Source organism: Manis javanica, chromosome 2 (assembly GCF_040802235.1).
Source record: "Manis javanica isolate MJ-LG chromosome 2, MJ_LKY, whole genome shotgun sequence".
NCBI classification, from domain to species: domain Eukaryota; kingdom Metazoa; phylum Chordata; class Mammalia; order Pholidota; family Manidae; genus Manis; species Manis javanica.
Genome location: NC_133157.1, coordinates 77849105 through 77873035, shown reverse-complemented (window position 1 = coordinate 77873035; position 23931 = coordinate 77849105). Strand labels below are relative to the sequence as shown.

Here is a 23931-nt window from a genome sequence, read left to right as displayed (position 1 = left end):
ATAGATAAATAAAATGTGATATATCCAAACAATGGAACATTATCAAGCAATAAAAAGAAGTACTGAAACATGCTACCACATAGATGAACCTGGAAAACACCACACTAAATAAAAGAAGCCAGTTATTATACATACTATATGATTCCACTGACATGAAATGTTCAGAAATAAGTAAATCAATGGAGACAGAAAGTAGATTAATGATTGCTTAATGATTGTGGGAGGAGGTATGAAGGAACGGCAAGTCACTGCGAATCAATCACTGCTAATGAGCATGGAATTTCTTTAAGGGAATATGAAAATATTCTAAAATTAGAATCTGATGATTATTGTACAACCCTGTGAATATATTAAAAACATGAAGTGCATACTTTAAATGTGAGAATTTTGTAGTATATGAATCACATCTCAATAAACATTTATAGAAAAAGAATTTATACTGACTTCAGCTTATAGTCTCACCATAGTTTAAAAAGTATCATTTTTTTGTAACAATTTTTTCTTCTAGAGGTGGAGATCATTTTTACTTAATTGATAAACCTGTTTACTAGAGTTTTTAAAAGTACAAATATATACAAGAAAAAATTGTGAATGGGGCAGTAGAGCAAAAGGTGGGAGGTGGATTTTCTTTCTAATGCAAATTCCACCAACTCACTCCCACAGCTACCGTGGTCTTGGCTGCCCTTGGGCCCCAGTCCCAGCCCAACACTGACTATTAAAAAAGTATGGAAATGCACAAAGGCATACTGACCATCTCTGTGTACCCCCAGTTATCCAGCTATGCACACGTATGCCCTGATTACCCTGCCACACTGACCTCTCCCAACATCTCAGAAGCCCTGCGCCTGCCCCCATAGGGTCATCTATGTTCTATAAAATGCTTAGGCTTGCTATTCTCCACCAGTCAGTTGGATGTAGCTTCCCCAGGATCACTCCAATCTAGGAATATAAAAGCAGCACAGGAAAACCAAACTTATTAATTTATTAATATTTTGACTATCAGATGCATTTTGAAACATTTATTTATATAATGTTTTATATTAAACATAGGATTTCTACATTTAATGTTAAATACTTGTGCCCTATTTTGAACCTTAAGTATTTTATTTACTTTGAGTCTGCCATAGAGGTCTTGGAAAAAAACCTGCTTACACCTTCCAAAGCCAGCATTTGTCATGAGCATTAAGTTGCTCCTACAGAAGCTTGACTATTCAACACATTAAGTAATCCATCTGAGAAAATTTACTGTTCATTCTGTTTAAAATAAATGAATAAAATATGCTAATATTGTTAATATCTATTAAGGTCTGCCAGACTGAAGTTTCACTAACAGTTTGTTCAAATATATTTCACCAGAAAAGTTCAATATTCCAGTCCTTTATTTAACTAAATTTTTCTATGACTGTATTTTCTAATCACTTGTACTTAATCACTGAAAACAGTTTGGCAAGAGCCCTCTGATAACCAAGTTAGTTTTCACATACTTGGATTAGCCTTATAAACAGGAAGCCACATTTTATCATGAGCAAAAATCTCTGAATATAGGAAGACTGGTTTTAGTTTCTTGTGTAAAGCTCTGTGTGTCTGAATGACTTCCAAACTTCACTAAATGTATTTTTTCATCCTTTCCTTTATTTTTACATCACTGAAAAGACATATATGATCTTAGGTTTGAAGAGATTGGAAATAACTGTCAATGAAAATGTTTAAAGTAGGCATGCCAAGGGGGGAAAAAATGAAGTCGTGTCTAGACCCAGTCAGCTTTGCTTGACCTAGTTATAGTTAAATGAAGTATCAATGGTAAATTCAAGGTAAGCAAACTTGCCAAAGTTCTCCAAGAGGTGGCTCTGATGACTTAAGAAGAATGACATCTGATCCTTCTAAAGAAAACACATTTCTTATGGCTGTCAGCATACAAGCAAAGAAGAGAGGGGAGATAAGCTAAGGTATAAACATTACTACTCCTAGAGGATGTCCTTCAAGAAAGGGAGGCTTTGTCTTGGCTGTGTTTATATAAATCTTTGGAATATCTGACCACAAAAAAAAATTCACATAAATGCAAGCCACAGCCAATGAAGTAGAAACTAGTTCAGTGTGTCCAAACACAAACTCCAGGCAACCACAGAAAAAATATCATGTTCTCTTGAGCTTCCATAGAAAATAAATAATGAAGATGACATTGCTAAGATTGTACAACAGTGGTCAGGCTGCAAATGTGACTAAGTTAATAGCCTGACTGAATCAGAACCCAAGAACGTGTTAGAAAGAGCTGCTATGAGATGGATTAGTACAGATTTGTTAGTGAAACAAGTCAAGCAACTCTAGTGAGTAGAATTAAATAGTGCTCTAAATTGGATACGGTTAATGAAGCTATGGAGTATCCTCAGGCCATCATTTTTTATTAATGGTTCCCAATAAAAGGAAAGAATTTATGTAGATGATAAAGACAATGGGCCCTAACTCCAGTCAGTGGGGAAATAGCAAGAATAACCTACTTTCCCCCAAAACCCAGTTCTATGAAGATCTTAGATACATGGTTTGCCTCAACAGTTCTCAGAAATTGGAGATTTTTTTCTCAGAGCACACATAGCTTATCTCCTGAACAGAAAATCAAAAATTGACTATAGTGCAAGTCTACTATACAACAATATTCCCAAACACCTATGATTATGCAAATCACATGTTGGAGAAATAACTAGTCCAAAGTTGGCATCATTCTATAGTCAGTCAGTCTTTAAAATCAACTGCCTTTCTCTGTCTCTCTGTGTGTATGTGCATTGTGTATATTTACATATGTATGTAGTCATCTTCAGTGCATCACAAAATTTGAGAAATAAGGATGTGGCAATAGTAGCTCTGCCATAATTTACAGTCTATGCCCTTGAGATATTTGCATCAATTTTTATAATATCCCTTGAAGAAGACCATGAAGTCTAAATCTTTGCAAGAGTAAACTGTTTGCCGAAATCCCATAGGGGATAACTGTGATCCATGAAAAGTTATACCTCTCATTTCACTGATTATTGGCTCAAGATTGTTCACAGAGGATTTCAAGTCTCATTCCCTAATTCTTAAGAGTCCCTCAAGTATGTCTAAGGGAAGTTCATGAACAATACTCCTGATTGCCACGTAAGACCTGCCATGTTCTTCCCATCTAACCACCTTCACTGATGTCTGCTGGCAGAGAAATAACATGAGGGCAGTTTACTAAATTCAGTGTAACATAGCTCACTATGAAGATGCCAATGTCTGTGGAAGGATGCTGCCTCCTGTTGCTTGCAAAGCTGCCTGCAAAATCTTGAGAACAAAATGATAGCAAATTCCCCCAGAGACTTCAGTGCCCTGAAACAACTATGTGCTTTATGCAAAAGTAGAAAAGTTATGCTTCTCCCCCACTTTCTAACAGCCTTTGCCACAAGAGGACTATAGTGAAGTATTTTTCCATTTGTAAACCCAGGGGGCCTAAAGAAAAAGGCTCCCGCGGCTTTCACTTATAACCTCTCCTTTTCTCCAAAATGCTTAAACAAATATCCATGGAACCAGGCCTAGGGATTAATCTGAAAACAGAGACCTTGTGCTGTAATCCTCATTCTTTCGTTCCCTAGGCTTCCATCTCAAATACATACTTCCTCGGTCTCTTCAAGCCAAAATAAAAAAAGAAACAAAAGGAAATCTCATGCAAACTGGCCCATCCAAATAGTCTCCTGGCAGGCTGCCCCATCAGTTCATTAGACATTCCCTGGACATATCTGAACCCCTACTTGGATTTATGTAAAGACTCCAGGAACACAAGGAAACTTAAGATGAAGCAAATCCCATCTGAGACCATCTGGTCTCAGATTTACGGTCCAAATGTGAAGCAGCTGTACGTTGAGGGTAGGTATGGCACAACTCTGTGAAGAGTTATCCATACTAGAAGGATTCCCTGGCTGGGAATACAAATGGTGACTCCCAACCAAAAGACAATGGCCCGGAAGACCCACTCCCCGGCGGCTGCTCGTCGGGGGCCCAAGTCCTTCTGATCGAGGCCCAAAAAAAAAAGACAATGGGAGGGCATTTGTTAGGGACATTGCAATATCAGTAACCATAAGGAAGCAGGAGCCTTTTCTTTCTTGGACAAAGGATACAGAGCCTGTGTAAGGAAAGCATTTGATATGTTCTCCATCTCTCAATCTGTTGTCATAAACCAGATAATATCATGCCAGAACCTAAAAATGGTATGGGAAAGTGGGTAACAGTGTAAAAGCCTATAAGTACAAAATTACTGTTTTCATCAAATTATGTTTTTAGAATTTTTCTGGAAACAAAGTAAGTAATAAATATAATCGTGATGGGTATAAAAACTATTGTAACCCCAGTTTCATGAAACTGGAATGTCCTTTACGAAGTTGGCTATACCATTTTTAAAAAGAGGGAGAGAGTTCTGTTTTAGTTCCTTATAGACCATGCATAATAAGCTTACTGATTTAAGCCCAACAAGGGACTTTGTTACAATGTGGAAAAAGGTTTGTTTCCTCTTAGAGAAAGAAGCAAGGAAAATCTTTCTCCTGCTGCTGTTTCCTCTATCTGAAAGTTCTCATATAAAAGGCTTAGATACCCTGAATATTCTAGGATAAAAACTCTGGAGAACCCACTAGAAGACCTGGTAAAACCCAGAAATGGTAAATTCCATGAGAAATATGTAAGATTTTCCTTTGCAGGAAAGGGAAGCCATTTGCTCTCCAAAGCCTGCTCTTCATTAGAGCACCATAAGAATAAGGAAGCAAGTAAGTCAATCACTTGTCTTTCTACTTAAACCACTTCAAATTACATTCCTGTCACCTGCAACCAAAAGAGTTGTGACAAATACACTACACAAGAAAGAAGTTAAGAATCATGACAAACAGAATAGATGCCCAAAAAGTAAACCAACCAGCTGAGATTAATTTTACGATATTATGACATGATTATAAATTCATCTGAAAAATTAGTAAACAAGAACACAAAGATGATAAATCATTAATGCAGGGTCACATAAGGCTTTGTGCTCTGACATCTGAGGTAAAATTACAACCCAGAAATCCTGGAGCCAACGATTTTTACTAGCCATTATGTATTAACAATGAGTCTTGATTCAAGAAGAAAAAAAGGAGGCAGCTGATTATGGACATTTATGCCCTTGACATGAAATATTTGAAACAGCCCACTGGTCCCTATTTTTAGATTAAAAACCAATCAGTGGAAAAGGCCCATAACCAGCACAGTAATGAGCCCATGGCCATTTATTTATAGTTAGCTCTAGCTGATTCATGAGCTGCAACTCAATGTCTGGTAAGTGCTATGTGGCTCCTGGACTTGATCAACTTATTTATGTGTATCCAAGACTTCTCCCATAGAGCATGTATATATGCAGACACACTGCCTTGTATGTGGGTGTAGAGGAAGGAGAAAGAAATATATTCAGTAGTGTACAACCTGACTACATTTTATGAATCTGTCCAATCACATTTGGCTTTTCCATAACTTATTTAGACCATCCACACTGAATTTACTGCACGCTGCATGCAAAACTAGCAGTGCAGGCAAGATGGTAATGAGAGTCTAAGAGAGACACACGCATTTTCATATATATTAATAGTTATATGGAGAAAAAAAACTGAAGGATAAAAGAGGCATCAAATACTGCCAGAATGACAGATGAAATGCTGAAGTGATGAAATACTGAAATTAGAGTCCTTTGAAGTAGGTTCTGGGTAAACTAACTACACAGCACATGGCAAAAAATGTGTGGCAACAGTTGTGATGGAATTTGTCTTGATTAATGCCTGCATGTGAAAAGATAAATCTCACTAAGGAGGTTCTGGAAGTTCAGTGAATGGAAGCCAAATATTCATGCTGCCATTTGAGTTCAAAACAAGAGCTAAGCCTAATACAAACCTTGCATTTGCATCATATATAAGCCTTCTCTGTAATGTCTTAAGAAAATGTGCATAATATGTTCATCTTCTTTTCATGTTTCTCATGACTGTTAAGAGTGCTGCTCATTCCATTCTTGAAAGTAAAGTTTACAAATGTGTTTTGTAACATGCTTGATGTCTATTTGCTCCTATAATGAGCTTATCACCATGATCAACTACAAAAATCATTTTTAGAAGATACGGTGAGTGGGAGAGAAAAGGTGATTCTGGAATTACGTCAACAGATTGAAAGCATATCTAGCAGCAAAAAAGGCTGGTACTTGCTGCAGACAACTGAAAACATTATATTTAACATTTCTACTAAAGAATGTATATGATAACCACTAGGCCTACAACATAATTAGATTCCAGATAAGACTCTACTCCAAGGCCAGGTTTCCTAAAATTGAGTTAGGCTGGAAAACCTTTAATTCACTGGACAAGTTTCTTCTACTCAAAGAGGAAAGAAAATTAAAAATACAATCTTAGTGCCTCATCACAGTCAATAAAGTATGTATGGTAGGTAGTAAATATCTTTCATTTGTATAAGGATTAATAGTTTACAAAATCCACTCGCCTCAACTATTATGTTTGATCCTCTCCCAGTCTCATTTTACAGAAAACTTAATTAGGAGAAGTCAAGTTGCTTGTACAGAATTACACACTTTATAAATGTGGGAGCAGAGGTTACTGGTCTTTCCCACAGAATACCATTTAAGAGCACAGTAGAAGGAAAACAAAATGCCTGCTATATTTTGTGCAGCAGTTTTTCATCTATTCACTCACTGAATTATCCTAATTATCCTACAAGACAGAAAATACTATTCCCATTCACAGATGACAAAACTGAGACTCTGAATGTTATAAAACATAACCCAAAGTCCCACAGATATTTAAGTGCTGGGCACGAATGAAAAATCTAGTTGGTTCTGATATCAAAACCGTATCTGATATCAAAAGCCATAATAGGCAAAATCATACTTCTATGGTTCTATGGCGTGTAAAACTTCTATCACACAATGACAAGACAAGAATAAAATTAAGGAAAATAACTCATCTTCATCTCAGATTATTACTCCACCAGCAGGTACTTATTAAGAGCCAACTAAGTGCATAGCATTGTATTCAGAACTGCAGAAAAAAATGGAAGAAACAAAAAAAAAGCTTCCTTTTCCCAAGGAGATTTTTAACACAGAGCAACTTTAAAATGCCAAAAATATATGTATTATTAAAAATAATATTAAGGAATATTTAGTGCAAATGAAGGTGAGGAAAGGTATTACAAAATAGTTATCACTCTCTTGCTGGGATGGGGGAGGGAGGAAGACAATACAAATATTAACGATCTTGTGGGTGGTTTTTATCAGTGGTGTGTAATATATGAAGGATAATGTTGATCCATGATGTGGTTTAATACGGGCTAACATTTAACTCAAAATCTGAGGCAAGTACTAGCTGAACTCTGATTTTGTTGCCCATGCACCTACTTGTGTTTTCTTTCTAACTGTAACTGAGAAGGAGAGGCTGGGTAGCCAATAGTGGTGGTGGAGGAAAAGAAACTATCTCTAGGAGTGGAATTCACTGGGACAAATATCTAATTCACATCACCATGAAACATCATCTATACTTTTTACCCCATTTGTTTGTTTATTCTTCCTTTAAACACATGTACTGAGTGCCTACTACATGCCAGGCATCAGATGAGGCACTATGGGCCATGGCCCTAGCCAAGACCACCCAGAGCAATGCACAGACTGCACTGGAGTGAAGCTACATAATCTAGGAGGAAACACTCAGCATTTGGGATCAGGAGAACTGAGGTTAGTTCCTGATTCAATATATTCATGGCCTTGGATGATTATATATGATTCTGAGGTTCAATGTCCTCATTGTGAATAAGAATAAAACAATACCTATTCACATTTTGCACAGGGAAGAAGAGAGAAAGCATCTGAAAGCAATTAGAAAAATGAAAAGTCTATGCAAGTGTGATGAATTATTACTTTTATGTTATGTGTCCAGTTTCATAATTCTGGCTCCTTTCTCACATGGGAAGTCATATGTATGTTCCACTTCTACTCCAAGATAGACGTTCCTGCCTGTGTCAGAAATCAGCTTGCTCTCAATATGAGTAGCAACTATATTTTGGTTGTTCACTCCTCTTCCATTCCCCCTATCCACCTTACTCCACTGCATTTAAGCTGCCATTACTACTTGCTTCTGTACATATACAATTTCTCTCTTTGTGTATATCTTTCTTTCATATTTTCAAAAATTCATACTTTTCACCAAGATTCCAGATTAGGTGACCTCATAAATCAATAGCCATGAAAGTCTCACTCCAAAATGTTTCAGGATTATTATTTCAACTATATAGTCAGCTCCCAAAATACCTTAGCCCTATCTTAACTATTTGGCATGAATATTCCTGCCCTAATCCCACCCTAGAACTAATCAGGAACCTGATCACAGTAGCCTACCAGGATGCACCACAAGCAGCAAGAGTGGAATAAGTTCATTACCTCCAGCTGACACAGGGATGACTAGGCACTCCCAAGATAGCATCCCATGAAAGCCAATTCAAAGCACTATTTCCTAAAGGGGCTCCACCTTGCATCCCAGTTTTCTGTCTAGAACTAATTTGCCTGACCCATTCATGTTCTTCCTTACTGGCCTACAATTTCCCTAGATAATACAACCCACTGTAAAACCCTATACACACTCAGCATCTTCAAAATTGTACCTCCACTTCCTCTAGGAAAGCAGGAATTAAAGCTGACAAATCTTAGAAAATGCTCTGGATTTGCCATATTCCTTCCTGGATTCTATGTTCTTTGGTCAGCCCCCTTCTCAGGAATTCCTTCCCTATCTGCATTTTGTCCTATATTCTCCCTGATTTTCCTCTAGTGCTTGCCTTCATCTGGCTCATGGCCTTTCCTCTCCCAGCAAACCAAGTCATATGACTGCAGTGTTTTCAACCTGGTGCCAGAAGCCAGAACTGACAGTTGCTGAGTAGGAGGAGGTGTGACTCACTCTTTGAGAATTGGTTGCCACACATGTCAAAACCCCAACACATTTTCATGCAACATTTTCATGCAAAAGATAAGTATAAGCTCTAGGACTCAGCCAACTCAAGCTATTTTTTTCCTGAAATGTGATGCCAACTAACATCTGCCACTTTTGATTATCCTTATTTGCTTAAGTATCTCTCTTCAGGCTTAAGAGTTTTATCTAGGGTGATAAAATTTCACCTTGGTGTCTAAAGGCTAAAGTGTAAAACACAGAATCAATCTTTCGAGTTTGATCTTCACATCGTGTCACAATGTAATATGATGATCAAAGACCTGGCACTCTTAAAAAATCTGGGTTAAAGCCCCAGGTGTCCATTGCATGAAGCTGGTAACTGGGGTAATCCCTTCAATTTTTCTAGCCTCACTAGAAAAGGAGGGAAGAATTTGACATGTTAATTACTAAGGTACACCCAGATCTAATATTCTTTAAACTTGCTACCAAAGAGAGCTAGGGAGTTTAACAAATGAGTATGGATAAGATTCTTTCCATTTTAGGTCCAATATGCCCATCTTCTTAGTAAGTTTCCTTCTCACTTCTTTAAAATACATAAAATTGAGTGATTCTCCAGAAACTCTCAAGTAATTCAATTAAAAAAAACTACTTAAAAGTGACAGTATTAGAATGGAGTATTACTCAGCCATAAAAAAGAAAGAAATCCTGCCATTTGCAACAGTATGGATGGACCTAGCGGGTATTATGCTAAGTAAAGTAAACCAGGCAGAAAAAGACAAATACCATATGATTTCACTTATTTGTGGAACCTAAAATCAAAACAAAATATTAAATGAACAAAATAACAGTAGACTCATAGATACTGAGAAGTGACTAGTAGTTAAAGGGGAAAGGATTGGGGCAGGTGGGAGGGAAGGTGAGGGAGATAAGGGGGCACAAAAATTCTCAATCACAGTATCAGCTGATCACAGTGATGGTAGTAAAGCATGGAGAAAATAGCCAGTGATTCTATAACACCTTCCTATGTTGACAGATAGTAAGTGTACTAGTTGGGGTGAGGATTTAATAATATGGGTAACTGTTGGACCACTGTGCTGTATACTTGAAACCAATGTAAAATTGTATATCAACTATACTTCAATTTTTTTAAAAGTGACAATATCAAGAGCAGAACATATCAGGTGGAATAAAACAAACATAGTCTCTGCCTGATAACATGCATAGTCCAGCGGGGAAACAGGCCCCAAGAAGTAAATAACTAACTAAACAAAATAGGTTCTTTCTCTCATTTATCAACACATTCTTGTATGAGAAGGCACATTTTTGTGGTGTCTTCAGAGCCCTAAAGAATGCCCGGCAGAGGGTACAACAATAACTATTTCTGATGGAAGAATAAATGAAAATTCTGAATGACTGAATGAATATAAGAAATCTGTATTATAGAATCTCCAGAGTTTGTTCTAGGCCATAATAAAACCATAAAGTAAAACCTGATCATCTAGCTCTTCACTGTCCTTAACACCCTAATAAGAAATGGCATTAGGTACACACTTCTACTGAGAAGTGATTTAACCTGATCATTGTAAAATGGGCCTTTTGACAAGAAAAGATGTCATAGGAAATGATATCCAAGTGAAGAAGAACATCTTGAGTGGAGAAGAGTAGTGAAATGTGTTTATGAATGGGCATGAGTACCAGAGGAGGAAGTGAATATATTGCAGAGGCATAAAAGCTACTTATATTGGTTACATTATTGACAAGATTTAAGCTCGCAGTGGTATGATATTCTAGGAAAGTATAGGCTCAGCTGGCCTGCATAAATATAATCCATAATCTATAGTTCACAGGGCTGTTGCCAGCCACAGAGGTATAACACTAGTATGCTAGCTAAAAAAAAGAGAGAGAAAGTGGGGGAGGGAAGGAGGGAAGAAGGGAAGGAAGGAAAGAAGGAAGGAAGGAAGGAAGGAAGGAAGGAAGGAAGGAAGGAAGGAAGGAAGGAAGGAAGGAAGGAAGGAAGGAAAGAAGGAAGGGAGGAAGACAAATTTTTATCTAAATTTATTTACTAACTTCATGAATATATTGGACATGCTATTTTGAAGTTTGATCCCAAAGGCAAAGTTGTTTGAGGTTCATTTCTAAAGGACATTTTCCCATAGCATTTATAGCACATAATGATAAGACCCCCTTTGACACATTCTTGTGGTTTTCTGTCCAAAAAACAGGCAAAGTCATCTTTGATAGCTCTTCATATAAATCAAATACAGTCAGCATAAATCAAATATATTTTATAAATGAGGTTAATCAGTTGTAATTTTTGTAGCAGTTTGCTCATTTGAACAGGGACACAGAACTTCTAAGGTCTGAGGTTTACTTAAAAAAATTAGATGATTATTAAAACCATGAAAGAAATTTTATTTCCTTTAAGAAAGGTGTTATTTCTGATACACATTCCAGTCATATGCTCTTGAGAATATTCTAAGAATTGTATACCTATGGCTCTTTTCTTAAATCATTATCACATGTTTTAATCTCATTTCCATGGTACTACTAAATGCTGATATTCATGCAAAGTGAATAATACTCAGAACTAGACCTCAAAGCATTTATGGTCTGCAGATTTTACTGACTTGTAATAGCCATTTGAATTCTCAATATAGCTGACAATAAAAAAAAATCAAGAAATTGTAGCATAAAAGTGTATTTAATGAAAGGGCAGTCATTTCCAATAAGGCAGGCCTCGGAGGATGGCTGGAAAACCTTAACATTCAGCTTATGATGAGGTAATTAGATCTTACCTTGATACTTTCATTAGAAAAGAAAGGCATTTGATGTTCTTCAGGACTGAGTTCCAACTGAAACAGCTGCCACCATAACGACTACATCACCATCACTATAGCTTTTCCAATAACAAATATTTATCAAGTGCAGTTTATGTGAACAATACAGACTGGTGAAACTAGCATAGGTTTTAGAGCTTCACAGATATGGGCCAGGAACTGTTCTGAGAGCTTTACCCATATTGGCACATACAATCCTCTCAACAAACCTGTGAAGTAAAGAAATTGATGCAAAAAGTTACACACATTGTCCTCATTTTATACATGAGATAAGAAAATTAAGGTTCAGAGAAGTCAAATAACTTGTCCAAAATTAAAAGGTAGTGATAGAAATGGGATTTGAACCCAGATATGCCTGATCAAAAAACCCATGCTTCTAACTCCTAAGCTAGGCTATTAATACTCAAATTTTATCAAGGAAGCTATAATCAACTTCTAATCATTTTGTCCTTTTTTTTTTTTCCTTTAAAGAAAGGTAATGGAAAGAATCATAGAATGCTTTATAGAGGAAGAACTGAGTCTCTAATGATGCATAAGAGTTTAACAATGAGACTTGGGTGGGAGACTTTCCAGGCAGAGGAAACAGTATTAATAGGAGTCCAGAGGCATGGAACAGCTGAGCATGATTGGGAGATTATAAATAATTAAGAATGGATGGACTACAATGAACAACTGAGATATGGAATTTTTTTAAATACTTAGGAATAAATTTAAGACAACCATTCAAAAAATTATGCTTTGAAAACTACAAAATACTGTTGAAAGAAAATAAAGAATTGGAAAAAATATCCCACGTTCATTAATAGAAACTTAACATTGTTCAGATGGCAGTACTCCCAAAACTGATCTACAAATTGAATGTAATCCCCATCAGAATCCCAGCTGACTTCTTTATAGAAATGGACAAGTAGATCCTAAAATTCATATGAAATTGCAAGGCACCTAGAATAGCAAAACAATCTTAGCAAAAGAAAAATAAAGTAGAAGGACTCACATTTCCCAACTTCAAAGCAACAGTAAACAAGATAGTATATCAGAGTCCAGAAAAAAATCCTTACATTTATGATCACCTGATTTTCTACACCAGTGCCAAGACAATTCAACAAGGAAAAAATAGTTTTTTCAAAAAACTGGTGCTGTGACAGCTGGATAATCCTTACTTCACACCATATACAAAACTAACTCAAAATGAATTAAAGACCTAAAAATAAGAGCTAAAACTTTAGAAAGTCAAAGATGACGACATGGGGGTGTATTTCCATGACACTGGATTTGGCAAAGGATTCTTAGATATGACACCAAAAGCATGAACAACAGAAGAAAAAATAGATTGGTCTCTATCAAATTTAAAAAATTTTAAATATCAAATTTTAAAATTAGTAAGAGGGGAGTAAAAAGCCACACAATGGGAGAAAGTGCATTCTATTCTCATTATTTGCAACAACTGTGTTCTTTAAAGTCACTGCAAACACTGAATTAGCAAAGATTGAATCACTGCCCCAAAGGAAATACAGGTTAGGTCCCTTTGAGCCTCTAGTAACAACATTTTTGTCAACCAATCAATAAATAACCTATTTCATGTGTGTTCCTGTTTAAGGACATCTTATTTAATATATATTATTGATTTACTAACACTGAAGTCATGGCGAGCACTAAAAACTCATGCCTGAAAAAACATTCTAAAATGTATTTTTCCCTTAAGGTATATCACAGCCTTCTTGCACTTAGGAACACTAGATAGCACTTCAGTACTGCACTTGCAAGCTATTTTAAAAAGCAAAATGAGCAACAAAAAAACTAACAATAAACAGACCAAAAAAGAACATTTGTTTACAGAGGGGAATTGAAACAAAAAGGCAGAAGGTTTCTTTGTGCAACTTGGGCTGGGAATGTGTGCAGAAGGTAACTCAAAATTTTTGCCACTCTATATATCTACATATCCTTGAATGTGAAAGTACCACAAATACTGATTTGGGGTTACCAATAAATTTTGATGAGAAGGCAAATTTGCAAGTATAGAAAACATGAATGAGAATCAACTGTATTTAAATATCATATTGAACATCATATATCCGATAAGGGACTTACATCCAGAATACATAAAAAGTTCCTATATGACTCAACAATAAAAAGACAAAATAATTCAACTGAACATAGGTAAACGATTTGAATAGACATTTCTACAAGGAAAATTTCAAGTGACCAATAAGCACACAAAAAGAACCTCAACACCGGGAGCCAAGATGGCGGTGTGAGTAGAGCAGCGGAAATCTCCTCCCAAAACCACATATATTTGTGAAAATATAACAAAGACAACTCTTCCTAGAATAGAGACCAGAGGACACAGGACAACATCCAGACCACATCCACACCTGCGAAAACCCAGCCCTCGCGAAGAGGGTAAGATACAAGCCCCAGCCCAGCGAGACCTGAGCACCCCTCCCCCAGGTCCTGGTGGGAGGAGAGGAGTCGGAGCAGGGAGGGACAGGGAGCCCAGGACTGCTGAACACCAAGCCCCAGCCTTCCGCACCAGAGCACAGACACAATGCATGCATGGGGTGCTGGATACTAGGGAAACAAGGCAGCAAGACCGGTGAGTGGGTCCCTGAGGCCAGCGCCCAAGAACAAAGAAAAGCGAGCGGCTTTTTTTTTAATTATTTATTTAATTTTTTTCTTTTTTTTTTTGGCGAATGTTTTCTGGAAGTCTCAAAGGGACAGGGAACCCAAACCGGACGGAACTGTCCCAGGACACTTAGTTCAGAGGCAGGGAATCTGGGGATCTCTGGGCAATCTAACCCCCTGGACAGCAGGGAGCACGGAGGCCCCTCATGGAGATAAATAGCCTTGTAGCAGCTTCCCCTCCAACACGGCTCCACCGTATTGGAGCAGCAGCCAGAGGCAGGCCACGCCCATATCAAACGGCGGAGATAAACTCCATAGCAGCCAGGCAGGAATCAGAAGCCCTGTCTGTGCGCAGCTTCCCAGCACAAGCCACTAGAGGTCGCTGTTCTCCCAGGAGAGGAAGGCCACAAACCAACAAGAAGGGAAGTTCTTCCAGTCGTCACTCGTCCCAGCTCTGCAAACTATTTCTATCACCATGAAAAGGCAAAATTAGAGGCAAACCAAGATCACAGAGACAACACCAGACAAGGAGACAGACCTAACCAGTCTTCCTGAAAAAGAATTCAAAATAAAAATCATAAACATGCTGACGGATGCAGAGAAATATGCAAGAGCTAAGGGATGAACTCCAGAGGGAGATCACAGATGCCAGGAAGGAGATCACAGAAGTGAAACAAACTCTGGAAGGATTTATAAGCAGAATGGATAAGATGCAAGAGGCCACTGATGGAATAGAAACCAGAGAACAGGAGCACATACAAGCTGACATAGAGAGAGATAAAAGGATCTCCAGGAATGAAACAATATTAAGAGAACTGTGTGACCAATCCAAAAGGAACAATATCCATATTATAGGGGTACCAGAAGAAGAAGAGAGAGATAAAGGGATAGAAAGTGTCTTTGAAGAAATAATTGCTGAAAACTTCCCCAAACTGGGGGAGGAAATAATTGAACAGACCACAGAAATACACAGAACTCCCAACAGAAAGGAGCCAAGGAGGAAAACACCAAGACACATAATAATTAAAATGGCAAACATCAAGGACAAGGAAAGAGTTTTAAAGGAAGCTAGGGAGAAAAAAGTCACCAATAAAGGAAAACCCATCAGGCTATCATCAAACTTCTCAACAGAAACCTTACAGGCCAGAAGAGGATGGCATGATATATTTAATGCAATGAAACAGAAGGGCCATGAACCAAGGAAACAGTATCCAGCACGATTATCATTTAAATATGAAGGAGGGATTAAACAATTCCCAGACAAGCAAAAGTTGAGGGAATTTGCCTCCCACAAACCACCTCTACAGGGCATCTTACAGGCACTGCTCTAGATGGGAGCACTCCTAAAAAGAGGACAGAACAAAACACCCAACATATGAAGAATGGAGGAGGAGGAATAAGAAGGGAGAGAAGAAAAGAATCTCCAGACAGTGTATATAACGGCTCAATAAGAGAGCTAAGTTAGGCGGTAAGATACTAAAGAGGCTAACCGTGAAGCTTTGGTAACCACGAATTTAAAGCCTGCAATGGCAATAAGTACATATCTTTCAATAGTCACCCTAAATGTAAATGGACTTAATGAACCAATCAAAAGAAACAGAGTAATAGAATTGATAAAAAAGTAAGACCCATCTATATGCTGCTTACAAGAAACACACCTCAAACCCAAAGGCACGCACAGACTAAAAGTCAAGGGATGGAAAAACATACTTCAGGCAAACAACAGAGAAAAGAAAGCAGGGGTTGCAGTACTAATATCAGACAAAATAGACTTCAAAACAAAGAAAGTAACAAGAGATAAAGAAGGACGCTACATAATGATAAAGGGCTCAGTCCAACAAGAGGATATAACCATTCTAAATATATATGCACCCAACACAGGAACACCAGCATATGTGAAAAAAATGCTAACAGAACTAAAGGGGGAAATAGACTGCAATGCATTCATTTTAGGAGACTTCAACATGCCACTCACCCCAAAGGATAGATCCACTGGGCAGAAAATAAGTAAGGACACGGAGGCACTGAAGAACACAGTAGAACAGATGGACCTAATAGACATCTATAGAACTCTACATCCAGAAGCAACAGGATATACATTCTTCTCAAGTGCACATGGAATGTTCTCCAGAATAGACCACATACTAGCCCACAAAAAGAGCCTCAGCAAAATCCAAAATATTGAAATTCTACCAACCAACTTTTCAGACCACAAAGGTATAAAACTAGAAATAAATTCTAAAAAGAAAACAAAAAGGCTCACAATCACATGGAGACTTAACAACATGCTCCTAAATAATCAATGGATCAACGAACAAATTAAAATAGAGATCAAGGAAGATATGGAAACAAATGACAACAACAACACAAAGCCCCAACTTCCGTGGGACGCAACGAAAGCAGTCCTAAGAGGAAAGTATACAGCGATCCAGGCACAGTTGAAGAAGGAAGAACAATCCCAAATGAATAGTCTAACATCACAATTATTGAAACTGGAAAAAGAAGAACAAATGAGGCCTAAATTCAGCAGAAGGAGGGACATAATAAAAATCAGAGAAGAAATAAACAAAATTGAGAAGAATAAAACAATAGCAAAAATCAACGAAACCAAGAGCTGGTTCTTTGAGAAAATAAACAAAATAGATAAGCCTCTAGCCAAACTTATTAAGAGAAAAAGAGAATCAATACAAATCAACAGAATCAGAAATGAGAACGGAAAAATCACGACAGACTCCACAGAAATACAAAGAATTATTAAAGACTACTGAGAAAACCTACATGCCAACAAGCTGGAAAACCTAGAAGAAATGAACAACTTCCTAGAAAAATACAACCTTCCAAGACTGAACAAGGAAGAAACACTAAAGTTAAACAAACCAATTATGAGCAAAGAAATTGAAACGGTAATCAAAAAACTACCCAAGAACAAAAACCCCGGGCCAGACGGATTTACCTCGGAATTTTATCAGACACACAGAGAAGACATAATACCCATTCTCCTTAAAGTGTTCCAAAAAATAGAAGAGGAGGGAATACTCCCAAACTCATTCTATGAAGCCAACATCACCCTAATACCGAAACCAGGCAAAGACCCCATCAAAAAAGAAAATTACAGACCAATATCCCTAATGAATGTAGATGCAAATATACTCAATAAAATATTAGCAAACCAAATTCAAAAATATATCAAAAGGATCATACACCATGACCAAGTGGGATTCATCCCAGGGATGCAAGGATGGTACAACATTCGAAAATCCATCAACATCATCCACCACATCAACAAAAAGAAAGACAAAAACCACATGAGCATCTCCATAGATGCTGAAAAAGCATTTGACAAAATTCAACATCTATTCATGATTAAAACTCTCAACAAAATGGGCATAGAGGGCAAGTACCTCAACATAAATAAATAAACCCACAGCCATCATTATACTGAACAGCAAGAAGCTGAAAGCATTTCCTCTGGGATTGGGAGCAAGACAGGGATGCCCACTCTCCCCACTGTTATTTCACATAATACTGGAGGTCCTAGCCACGGCAATCAGACAAAACAAGGAAATACAAGGAATCCAGATTGGTAAAGAAGAAGTTAAACTGTCACTATTTGCAGATGACATGATATTGTATATAAAAACCATAAAGACTCCACTCCAAAACTACTAGAACTGATATCGGAATACAGCAAAGTTGCAGGATACAAAATTAACACACAGAAATCTGTAGCTTTCCTATACACTAACAATGAACCAATAGAAAGAGAAATCAGGAAAACAACTCCATCCACAATTGCATCAAAAATAATAAAATACCTAGGAATAAACCTAACCAAAGAAGTGAAAGACCTATACCATGAAAACTACAAGTTACTCTTAAGAGAAATTAAAGGGGACACTAACAAATGGAAACTCATCCCGTGCTCGTGGCTAGGAAGAATTAATATCATCAAAATGGCCATCCTGCCCAAAGTAATATACAGATTTGATGCAATCCCTATCAAATTACCAGCAACATTCTTCAATGAACTGCAACAAATAGTTCAAAAATTCATATGGAAACACCAAAGACCACGAATAGCCAAAGCAATTCTGAGAAAGAAGAATAAAGTAGGGGGGATCTCACTCCCCAATTCAAGCTCTACTACAAAGCCATAGTAATCAAGACAAGTTGGTACTGGCACAAGAACAGAGCCACAGAACAGTGAAACAGATTAGAGACTCCAGACATTAACCCAAACATATATGGTCAATTAATATTTGATAAAGGAGCCATGGACATACAATGGGGAAATGACAGCCTCTTCAACAGATGGTGCTAGAAAACAGGACAGCTACATGTAGTAGAATGAAACTGGACCATTGTCTAACCCCATACACAAAAGTAAATTCAAAATGGATCAAAGACCTGAATGTAATTCATGAAACCATAAAACTCTTAGAAAAAAACATAGGCAAAAACCTCTTAGACATAAACATGAGTGACCTCTTCTTGAACATATCTCCCCGGGCAAGGAAAACAACAGCAAAAATGAACAAATGGGACTATATTAAGCTGAAAAGCTTCTGTACGGCAAAAGACACCATCAATAGAACAAAAAGGTACCCTACAGTATGGGAGAATATATTCATAAATGACAGATCAAATAAAGGGTTGACATCCAAAATATATAAACAGCTCACGCACCTCAACAAACAAAAAGCAAATAATCCAATTAAAAAATTGGCAGAGGAGCTGAATAGATAGTTCTCTAAAGAAGAAATTCAGATGGCCAACACATGAAAAGATGCTCCACATCGCTTGTCATCAGAGAAATGAAAATTAAAACCACAATGAGATATCACCTCACACCAGTAAGGATAGCTACCATCCAAAAGACAAACAACAACAAATGTTGGCGAGGTTGTGGAGAAAGGGGAACCCTCCTACACTGCTAGTGGGAATGTAAATTAGTTCAACCATTGTGGAAAGCAATATGGAGGTTCCTCAAAATGCTCAAAATAGACTTACCATTTGACCCAGGAATTCCACTCCTAGGAATTTACCCTAAGAATGCAGCACTCAAGTTTGAAAAAGACAGATGCACCCCTATGTTTATCACAGCACTATTTACAATAGCCAAGAAATGGAAGCAACCTAAGTGTCCATCAGTAGATGAATGGATAAAGAAGATGTGGTACATATACACAATGGAATATTACTCAGCCATAAGAAGAAAACAAATCCTACCATTTACAACAACATGGATGAAGCTAGAGGGTATTATGCTCAGTGAAATAAGCCAAGCAGAGAAAGAGAAATACCAAATGATTTCACTCTTCTGTGGAGTATAAGAACAAAGGAAAAATTGAAGGAACAAAACAGCACCAGAATCACAGAACCCAAGAATGGACTAATAGGTACCAAAGGGAAAGGGACTGGGGAGGATGGATGGGTAGGGAGACATAAGGGGGGGGGGAGGAGAAAGGGGGTATTATGATTAGCATGCATAATGGAGGGTTGGGAGAAAGGTGAGGGCTGTACAACACAGAGAAGACAAGTAGTGATTATACAACATTTTGCAATGCTGATGGACAGTGACTGTAAGGGGGCTTGTGGGGGGGAACTGGTATAGGGGAGAGCCTAGTAAACACAATGTTCTTCATGTAATTGTAGATTAATGATAACAAAAAAAAATGAAAGAAAAGGGGGAATACTCCCTGATAGGATAAAACTAACTGCAAATCACTGATTAATGCATGCTTTAAATATCCTTAATTTTGATTATTTACAGGGTGTCAGATGATCAGCTATGGAAGTACATTTTTCTGATAATATTCCTTTCTCTTAAAAAAAAGAGACAGCAGTTCCTGTGTGGTGATCTCCAATAGGTTCTTCACAATGGTATAAAGTTCATATCAAAGTGTGGGCAAAGGGTTTGTTTGTGTTTATACATAGGATCAAAGCCTAATTTGGCTACCCAGAAAAAGAATTAAGATATGATATGAAGAACTTCCAACATCAACATTCTCTGGAAGAGTCATTCCAGAAGCTGATCATCAAAAAACTTCAACAAAGATCCTGGTGCTGTCGCAGTTGTAGCTGCATTCATCCCACCGGTTCCTGGACTTGCCATTGGAATGAAGAAGGAGATATCTAAGCTGGCCTGTGCATACAGTAAAACAACAAATTTGACTGGATCTATACTGTTGGAACTCAACCAAGAATTAGGAGAAGTGCAAGTTGCAGCACTCCAAAATCTTGCGACTATAGACTATCTACTGTTAAAAGAACATATGGGATGTGAACAGTTCCCAGGAATGTGTTGTTTTAATATGTCTGATTTTTCTCATACTATTCAAATTCAGTTAGACAATATCCATCATATCATTGATAAGTTTTCACAAATGCCTAGGGTGCCTAACTGGTTTTCTTGGTTTCACTGGAGATGGCTGGTAATTGTAGGTCTGCTTTGGTTATGTAGCTGTATTCCTATTACATTAATGTGTGTATGCAATTTAATTAGTAGTTTAAAACCTACACATGCTTATGTTACTCTACAAGAAGATATGTCAAAGAAATAATTAATCTTCCCATGTTTTCTTCCGTCTGCTACTTCTATAGCTTTTCTTCTTCCTTCCTAATTACAACCCTTAAATAGAATTCATGCCTCATATCGAAATTACCGAGTATCATAATTCTTCCAAGTGGTAAAGATACCTCAAGACAAATGCTGGGCATAGAAGCCACAGGGCATCTCACAGACACATGAAATTTCACAGACACATGAAAAGGTGCTCCACATCGCTAATTATCAGAGAAATGCAAATTAAAACCACAATGAGGTATCACCTCACACCAGTAAGGATGGCTGCCATCCAAAAGACAAACAACAACAAATGTTGGCGAGGCTATGGAGAAAGGGGAACCCTCCTACACTGCTAGAGGGAATGTAAATTAGTTCAACCATTGTGGAAAGCAATATGGAGGTTCCTCAAAATGCTCAAAATAGACTTACCAGTTGACCCAGGAATTCCACTCCTAGGAATTTACCCTAAGAACGCAGCACTCAAGTTTGAAAAAGACAGATGCTTTTTCAATGAGGTTAATAAATTGCAATGAACTCTGAATTATCCCAGAATACCAGACCTGCTATACCTAATTAAAGACTCTTTCCTGACCAATGGGTAACAGGACTTATTTTAATCAACCATTTACAGACCAAAGAACATTCTACCTAAGCAGGGTGCTAGTTTTCAACCCTTAACATAACCACATGAAACTCCCTTCATAACACATTTCCCCTTCTGTGTTCACACAGTGAATTTCTTCACATGTGTGTGGCTTTTTGCCTGACAAACAGATTCAGCTTTCTCTTTTAAAGTTCTTTTGCTCTTTTATTATTTGGCACTGTTTACCCATGGCTCCCCTCTCCTCCCACATATCATATTTGCCTATCTTCTTGCACTTTCATTCCTACCTTCCCTCCTACCAATAACCCACCCCTTAAGTTCCCAAACAAGGGATCTCAGGACTGTTGCCCTCATAAACCATAGTTCTCTTTCTTTTGGCTTTTACAAGAGTCTCCACTAACCACCTTCATCTACTCAGCTCTATTCATAACCATTCCTGTGTCTGCAATGCCCTCCTACTGTTAGATAGAAAGATAGACATGAGCAGCCAGAGAAGAGGAAGATAAAGTTCAAGGAAAAATAACACCCAAATCCTGCCCAGGTAGGGGATCCCATGTGTAGACCAAAAAAAAGCTTTGTAGGGAGATGACTTCCTTGTCTATCAGGACAAGGCTAAAGTGGTTGCAACCAGATTCCCAACACAGGTGCAATGGAACAAAACTAAGAACAAACTTAACCACACCTCATCATAATCTCATTAAAATAAAATGAGTTTTGCACAACCCCACCATGGACTTTTCTGTGTGCATTCTGGCAAAGGACATGTGTACTGAAAGGGATGGTTATATAAATGGATCTGTCAATCAAATGACCCACCTTGTCAATCAAAGAGGCATCTCCCAGCCAGAATGTAATAAAAAGGCCTCCCACCTAACAGGTCGAGGACTTTGTCTACCTAGACTCTGGTCCACTCCTCCCTTAGAGTGTATTCAAATAAAACTTTCACTCTGCTTTGCTAGTGTGTCTCTGCCTTTCAAGTCTTAGTTTCAGAAGTGACAAGAACCAAGGAACACAAACTTAACCTGCAATACTACCTCCTTTTGGCATCTTCACCTGTTGAAATCCTCCTAGTACTTGGAATCCTACTTTAAATTGCTTGGCAAAGTGACTTCCTCACAATGGCCTCAGCAAAAGTGACCCCTTCCTTCTCTGAACTCTTGAAATCTTTGCTTATAATTTTTTCATGTCATGTGTCACTTTCTAACAGGGGTTTCTACTATCAATATTATTCAGTTAATTTTCTGATAAGACAGAAAGGTCTTCCAAAGTCTGGGTATTTATGAGGAAAGAAAACATTGTCCACAGCCATTTGTGCTCTGGGAGAAAGGGGGTTACCCAGAGAAAGTTCTATATATGAATCCAATGAGACTGAAGGTAAACAAAGGAGAGGGGTTAGGAAATGAAAGGGTTTATTCTCATAGCTCAGTCTCCCCCACAGAGCTCTGCTCCAAACCCAGGCTGCTTGGCTCTCTCTCCTGGCACGCCGGGCCCCCTCTTGCTCAGCTTCCAGGCTCCCTGTCCCAGACCAAGGTGAACTCCCCTTCTCCCCATCCCCCTGCCCTAGGAGGAACTCTGTGGGCAGGTCTCTGGTGACTGGCAGGCTCCTGCCCAATTACATACAGGAACTCAGAAGAGGACAGCCTCTCCACTCCTCCCCAAGGCCGGAACTTCCATGACTGACTAGCAACTCTGACGCTGATAAACATCCCATTAATGGGCAAATAGGCTCTTATATGTATATACAATGGGCACTATAAAGGCCAGGAGGGAATTCTAGTCAAAATCTTCCATTTTCCCTATACCATCCAAGAGGAAACACTGCTGTGTGGTCTCTGGGATCATCTACTTTTTGTAAATTTTTCTAGCTTTCCTTGTCCTATACAAACAACACATCTATCTATAATGCTTATATTTAAAGATATTTTTCAGTGTAATTTCTCACTTAGCCCTCATAAGAATTCTGAGATAAGTACTTGTATTAGTTCCACTTTATAGATGAAGGAAAATAGAGAGTTAAGGGGTCTGACAAATTTCATACAATGCTAACTAGCTAATCCAATTTGTAAATCATATTCACTGCTTTCTACTGATGGTGTCAATAAGAAAAAACAATTGGGGGGTGGAGAGAGGATTAAAATGGTGGTATGAGAGGTGAGACAGAGGACTCCTCCCAAAACCACATATAATAACAAAATATAATGAACACAACTAATAGTGAAACAACAACAGGAAAGAAGGCTGTGCCAGACTGCATAAACCTGGAGAAAAAGAATAGACCTCACAGAACAGGGTAAGTACCAAAGCTGTGATCCAGTGGGACCCAGGCCCTTCTTCCACCCC

The 23931-nt window shown here is 38.0% G+C and overlaps 1 long non-coding RNA gene across 3 annotated transcripts in view; it reads right to left on the bottom strand.

The window, feature by feature from the left end:
• LOC140845053 (uncharacterized) overlaps nucleotides 1-23931 on the bottom strand; it is a 79998-nt gene that overhangs the window by 28634 nt on the left and 27433 nt on the right. For all 3 annotated transcript variants that reach the window (XR_012123682.1, XR_012123683.1, XR_012123684.1), the window contains one exon: nucleotides 11756-12006. This is a non-coding gene — a long non-coding RNA (uncharacterized lncRNA). The remainder of the gene's footprint in view (nucleotides 1-11755; nucleotides 12007-23931) is intronic.